The sequence below is a fragment of the Ranitomeya variabilis genome, chromosome 4, assembly GCF_051348905.1.
Source record: "Ranitomeya variabilis isolate aRanVar5 chromosome 4, aRanVar5.hap1, whole genome shotgun sequence".
Lineage (NCBI taxonomy): Eukaryota > Metazoa > Chordata > Amphibia > Anura > Dendrobatidae > Ranitomeya > Ranitomeya variabilis.
Genome location: NC_135235.1, coordinates 721,062,819 through 721,070,751, shown reverse-complemented (window position 1 = coordinate 721,070,751; position 7,933 = coordinate 721,062,819).

Below are 7,933 nucleotides of genomic sequence, written 5' to 3'. Positions count from 1 at the left end.
GAGATAGAAGGAATGAGATAAATATATCTATTCATATCTATCTATAGATATATCTATGCTATGGATAGATGTAGATAGATATCTATGTATCTATCCATATATATCTAACTATCCATATATCTATCTACATCTGTCCATAGATATATCTATAGATAGCTATATGAATAGATATATATATATCTATCTCATTCCTTCTATCTATCTCATTCCTTCTATCTCATTCCTTCTATCTGTCTATCATTCCTCCTATCTATCTCATTTCTTCTATCTATCTCATTTGTTCTATCTATCTATCTCATTCCTTCTATCTCATTCCTTCTCTCATTCCTTCTATCTCATTCCTTCTATCTATCATTCCTTCTATCTATCTCATTCCTTCTATCTCATTCCTTCTATCTATCTATCTATCTCATTCCTTCTATCTATCTCTCATTCCTTCTATCTCATTCCTTCTATCTATCTCATTTCTTCTATCTATCTATCTCATTCCTTCTGTCTCATTCCTTCTATCTATCTATCATTCCTTCTATCTATCTATCTCATTCCTTCTATCTATCTCCCATTCCTTCTATCTATCTCATTCCTTCTATGTATATATTTATCTAATTCCTTCCATCTATCTATGTATCTATCAAATTCCTTTTATCTCATTCCTACTATCTATATACTTATCTCATTCTTTCCATCTATCTATATCTATGTATCTATCTATCTATCTATCCCATTCCTTCTATCTATCTCATTCCTTCTATCTATATATTTATCTCATTCCTTCCATCTATCTATCAATCTATCCCATTCCTTCTATCTATCTAATTCCTTCTATCTATCTCATTCCTTCTATCTATATATATATCTCATTCCTTCCATCTATCTATCTATCTATCAGAAACAAGACCTCAGATACAGATAACATTGCCATAGAACACAGTCCCGTCTGGAATACGCAGGACTGATGGGGTAAATACCCTGAGATACTTCTACGAATATAAAAGACCAAAAGAAATGAAGTATAATAACTCAGAAAAAGTTTTTTATTTCGTATAAAAATTGAATGTTTATTAGTGCTAAATCAGCAACATTAAAAATTATATATATCGGAAACAACATATCCAGATATATAATAATGACACAATACAAAGACATTCGAATATTGAGAAAAGGGTGCAATAAAAACAATGTTACACCATAGATAAAGGCAAAAACAATGGGTTGGGGGGGGATTTTTTAGGGGGTCATGGGTATTTAGTAATATACAGTAGTAGCTGCTGCCTATAGTGGCGGATAAAGTGCACAGTGCTAAAGAAATCCCCTGGCAGCTACGGTATATCAGATGGGAGCATAATATCTAGTACCGGGCAAATGGCCCATAGCTCAGCAACACCCACAACAATCAAAGTGTACAATGACTAAACCCCTATCCCCATCTTACCCTTGTCCTTCTCCATGGTAAACAACACGCGCCCCTACGCGCGTTTCTCCCACAGCTTCGTCGGGCATAGTCAACATAGACTATGCGGGCCCCCCGACGAAGCTGTGGGCGAAACGCGCGTAGGGGCGCGTGTTGTTTACCATGGAGAAGGACAAGGGTAAGATGGGGATAGGGGTTTAGTCATTGTACACTTTGATTGTTGTGGGTGTTGCTGAGCTATGGGCCATTTGCCCGGTACTAGATATTATGCTCCCATCTGATATACCGTAGCTGCCAGGGGATTTCTTTAGCACTGTGCACTTTATCCGCCACTATAGGCAGCAGCTACTACTGTATATTACTAAATACCCATGACCCCCTAAAAAATCCCCCCCCAACCCATTGTTTTTGCCTTTATCTATGGTGCAACATTGTTTTTATTGCACCCTTTTCTCAATATTCGAATGTCTTTGTATTGTGTCATTATTATATATCTGGATATGTTGTTTCCGATATATATAATTTTTAGTGTTGCTGATTTAGCACTAATAAACATTCAATTTTTATACGAAATAAAAAACTTTTTCTGAGTTATTATACTTCATTTCTTTTGGTCTTTCATCTATCTATCTATGTATCCCATTCCTTCTATCTATATACTTATCTCATTCCTTCCATCTATCTATCTATCTATCTATGAATCTATCTATCTCATTCCTTCTATCTATCTCATTCCTTCTATCTATCTACACTCACCGGCCACTTTATTAGGTACACCATGCTAGTAACGGGTTGGACCCCCTTTTGCCTTCAGAACTGCCTCAATTCTTCGTGGCATAGATTCAACAAGGTGATGGAAGCATTCCTCAGAGATTTTGGTCCATATTGACATGATGGCATCACACAGTTGCCGCAGATTTGTCGGCTGCACATCCCTGATGCGAATCTCCCGTTCCACCACATCCCAAAGATTTCATGTTGTTTACGCCAAATTCTGACCCTACCATCCGAATGTCGCAGCAGAAATCGAGACTCATCAGACCAAGCAACGTTTTTCCAATCTTCTACTGTCCAATTTCGATGAGCTTGTGCAAATTGTAGCCTCAGTTTCCTGTTCTTAGCTGAAAGGAGTGGTACCCGGTGTGGTCTTCTGCTGCTGTAGCCCATCTGCCTCAAAGTTCGACGCACTGTGCGTTCAGAGATGCTCTTAGGCCTACCTTGGTTGTAACGGGTGGCGATTTGAGTCACTGTTGCCTTTCTATCAGCTCGAACCAGTCTGCCCATTCTCCTCTGACCTCTGGCATCAACAAGGCATTTCCGCCCACAGAACTGCCGCTCACTGGATTTTTTTTCTTTTTCGGACCATTCTCTGTAAACCCTAGAGATGGTTGTGCGTGAAAATCCCAGTAGATCAGCAGTTTCTGAAATACTCAGACCAGCCCTTCTGGCACCAACAACCATGCCACGTTCAAAGGCACTCAAATCACCTTTCTTCCCCATACTGATGCTCGGTTTGAACTGCAGGAGATTGTCTTGACCATGTCTACATGCCTAAATGCACTGAGTTGCCGCCATGTGATTGGCTGATTAGAAATTAAGTGTTAACAAGAAGTTGGACAGGTGTACCTAATAAAGTGGCCAGTGAGTGTATGTATCCCATTCCTTCTATCTATATACTTATCTCATTCCTTCCATCTATCTATCTATCTATGAATCTATCTATCTCATTCCTTCTATCTATCTCATTCCTTCTATCTATCTATGTATCCCATTCCTTCTATCTATATACTTATCTCATTCCTTCTATCTATCTATCTATCTATCTATCTATCTATCTATCTATCTATCTATCTATCCCATTCCTTCTATCTATATATTTATCTAATTCCTTCCATCTATCTATCAATCTATGCCATTCCATCTATCTATCTATCTATCTATCTATCTATCTATCTATCCATCCCATTCCTTCTATCTATCTCATTCCTTCCATCTATCTATTTTCTATCTATATTTATATCTATCTATTATCTATCATCTATCTACCTATTTGTGTGTGTAATGGAGTGCGGGTTGGACAAATGTAAAAGAGGAGATTGGACAAGAAATGACATCACAAATCTTTTTTGTTCAATAATACATCTTTATTTAGCTTTCAAAAATGCATAAAAAAAAATCAAAATACGCTTTAAAAGCACGCCAAAAAATGCATCAAAAACGCACCTGCGTTTTCTGCCAAGAGATGCAGAATCAGTGCCTGCAAAATACTTAAATCATCTTATCAAAAAAACTGGAGACCTCAATTAAAAATAGCAGACAAATCTTTATTATACACAATAAATATTCATCAAAACACAAAAATTATAAGGTAGTACATTTAGGCTATGTGCACACGTTCAGGTTATTTCGCTTTTTTTCGCGTTTTTTCACGCTAAAAACGCTATAAAAACTTAAAAAGGCATGCATTATGCATTCTATCATTTAGAATGCATTCTGCATGTTTTGTGCACATGGATGCGTTTTTTTCCGCGAAAAAAATGCATCGCGGTAAAAAAATGAGCATGTTCATTAATTTTGCGGATTTTCTGCGTTTTTCCCGCGATTCCCATTTACTCGCGTTAGGCGAGAAAAGAGTAAACCAGATTTATTTGTACTGATTTGACTACGTGGGTGGGGGGGGGCGCCGTTTTGCAGTTCGCCTCAGGCAGCAGAAAGGCTAGGTTCACCCCTGCGTACACCTCGTACATGCACGGCTCTGCTCCGTACACCTCGTACACTCATGACTGCGCTCCGTACACCTCACACACACCCGGCTCTGCTCCGTACACCTCGTACACACATGGTTCCGCTCCGTACACCTCGTACACACATGGCTCCGTTCCGTACACCTCACACACACCCGGCTCTGCTCCGTACACCTCGTACACACATGGCTCCGCTCCGTACACCTCGTACACACATGGCTCCGCTCCGTACACCTCGTACACACACGGCTCCGCTCCGTACACCTCGTACACACACGGCTCCGCTCTGTACACCCCGTACACACACGGCTCTGCTCTGTACACCTCGTACACACACGGCTCCGCTCCGTACACACACGGCTCCGCTCCGTACACCTCGTACACACATGGCTCCGTACACCTCGTACACACACGGCTCTGCTCCGTACACCTCGTACACACACGGCTCAGCTACATCCACACTGTAAACCCCTCCTGACCCCACACATAAACTTCCCCTCATCCAGCACCATGACAACCAGCACAGCACAGTCCTGCATACACTGAGGCCCCTGATCATGTGACCCCCTGACTCCTCCCCTCCTGTGACCTCATCACAGGTCCTGTGCGCACAGTGCAGCCATTCAGCTCCTCTGCTGGAGTTGCCCTTTAAGATCAGGTAACGGTTTGGCAGAAGTCTCCTGCAGAAAGTACAGTTCCCCCATAAGTGACTGGATCCTGCAGATCTCTGGAGGTGCAGATCTCGGGCCTTGGCCGCTTTCTTGTGCCCCGTGGTACATTAACCCTTCCAAGTGTGTGAGCCCTCAGTGATATTACAGAGCACTGGATTCAGGGCAGTCCTAGTGCTGACTGAGCCGTGCGCCTCCATCTATAGTTCTGTTGTGGTAGGTGGTGGAGCCGCTCTTTCCTCTGCATTGTTGGTAGTGAAATAGACTTGTCCATTGTCAGGATGGACGCTGAGATCCCTTGTAGTCGGTTGTGTGATGCAAGTCTGGCAGTGTGCTCCGGCCTATCACAGGGGCAGCATCTGCACGTCTGAAATCATCCTCAGACAATATTAACCCCTTTCTGATATGTGACATACTATCCCGTTGAGGTGGTGAGGGCCCATATGACCCCAGATGGGATAGTACATCATAGCGATCGGCCGCGCTCACGGAGGAGCGCGGCCGGGTGTCAGCTGACTATCGCAGCTGACATCCGGCACTATGTGCCAGGAGCGGTCACGGACCGTTCCTGGCACATTAACCCCCGAAACACTGCAATCAAACATGATCGCAGTGTTCGGGGGCATAGGGAAGCATCGCGCAGGGAGGGGCTTCCCTGAGACCCTTGGTACAATGCAATGTGCTCTCGTTGTACCGAGCATCTCCTCCCTGCAGGCCCCAGATCCAAAATGGCCGCGGGGCTGCATCCGGGTCCTGCAGGGAGGTGGCTGACAAGTGCCTGCTCAGAGCAGGGGCCCGGAAGCCTCTCTGCAGTGCACGTCAGATCAGCGATCTTACACTATAACATGAGGAGGTGACCCGTTCCCCTATTTCTTAGCTACCATCTCTACTCACATTTAGGTAAATATTTCATGGCTGCCTGATCTTTTGTTTCTGTGCAATTCTTTGATTTGGCTACTGCCTTATGTATTTAACTCCTTTCTGATAGTAGGCATTGCACTGCCATCTAGTGACCACTCTGGAGTATTCCATTCACCTCTTGTATAGGAGTGGGTTTTTTTTTTTGTTTTCTCCACCCTTTAGTCACAATCAGGCCGGCGTCACACTTGGCGTAAGACAATACGCCACGTATTATACGTCCGTACTACGGCCGTAATACGGAGAAATGTTCCCAAAATAGTGATCCGTAGTCAGGGTGTTTCAGCGTATTTTGCGCATGGCATCCTCCGTATGTAATCCGTATGGCATCCGTACTGCGAGATTTTCGCGCAGGCTTGCAAAACCGACATCTAATGGATTTATGTGCTCAAATGTTCGGGAAAACATATATACAGTATATATATATATATATATATATATGTCATTGTGACACATATATATATATTCTGTATTTAGATTTCAATCAGCGCGATATCTGTGAACAGCCGGTAATTCAATTGCCGGCTTTTCATTTCTCCTGCACAAACCCGACAGGATATGAGACATGGTTTACATACAGTAAACCATCTCATATCCCCCTTTTTTTTGCATATTCCACACTACTAATGTTAGTAGTGTGTATGTGCAAAATTTCAGCGCTGTAGCTGCTAAAATAAAGGGTTAAATGGCGGAAAAAATTGGCGTGGGCTCCCGCGCAATTTTCTCCGCCAGAGCGGTAAAGCCAGTGACTGACGGCAGATATTAATAGCCAGGAGAGGGTCCATGGTTATTGGCCCCCCCGTGGCTAAAAACATCTGCCCCCAGCCACCCCAGAAAAGGCACATCTGGAAGATGCGCCTATTCTGGCACTTGGCCACTCTCTTCCCACTCCCTGTAGCGGTGGGATATGGGGTAATGAAGGGTTAATGCCACCTTGCTATTGGAAGGTGACATTAAGCCAGATTAATGATGGAGAGGCGTCAATTATGACACCTATCCATTATTAATCCAATTGTAGGAAAGGGTTAAAAAACACACACACATGATTGAAAAGTATTTTAATGAAATAAACACAGCGGTTGTTGTAATAATTTATTGTTCTCTCAAATCCATTTGCAGTCCCTCGCTTGGCAACATAATAAACGCACAAGATACATACCTTCTGATGTACTGTCAGGTCCAACGATGTAATCCATCTGAAGGGGTTAACTAATATTACAGGCAGGAGCCCTGCTATAATGCAGCTGTGCTCCGTGCTTGTAATTCCCCTGCGAATGAATGAAATGTAGGTCATTGACCTACATTTCATTCATTCGCGGTGAGGCGCCCTCTGGTGGATGTTCTCATGAACTGCAGCCTGGGAACTTTTTCCCACGCTCCAGGTCATATGAGGACATCCACCAGGGGGCGCATCACCGCGACTGAAGGAAATGTAGGTCAATGACCTACATTTCATTCATTCGCCGGGGATTACAAGCACGGAGCACAGCTGCATTATAGCAGGGCTCCTGCCTGTAATATTAGTTAACCCCTTCAGATGGATTACATCGTTGGACCTGACAGTACATCAGAAGGTATGTATCTTGTGCGTTTATTATGTTGCCAAGCGAGGGACTGCAAATGGATTTGAGAGAACAATAAATTATTACAACAACCGCTGTGTTTATTTCATTAAAATACTTTTTAATCATGTGTGTGTGTGTTTTTTAACCCTTTCCAACAATTGGATTAATAATGGATAGGTGTCATAATTGACGCCTCTCCATTATTAATCTGGCTTAATGTCACCTTACAATAGCAAGGTGGCATTAACCCTTCATTACCCCATATCCCACCGCTACAGGGAGTGGGAAGAGAGTGGCCAAGTGCCAGAATTGGCGCATCTTCCAGATGTGCCTTTTCTGGGGTGGCTGGGGGCAGATGTTTTTAGCCACGGGGGGGCCAATAACCATGGACCCTCTCCTGGCTATTAATATCTGCCCTCAGTCACTGGCTTTACCGCTCTGGCGGAGAAAATTGCGCGGGAGCCCACGCCAATTTTTTCCGCCATTTAACCCTTTATTTTAGCAGCTACAGCGCTGAAATTTTGCACATACACACTACTAACATTAGTAGTGTGGAATATGCAAAAAAAAGGGGGATATGAGATGGTTTACTGTATGAAAACCATGTCTCATATCCTGTCGGGTTTG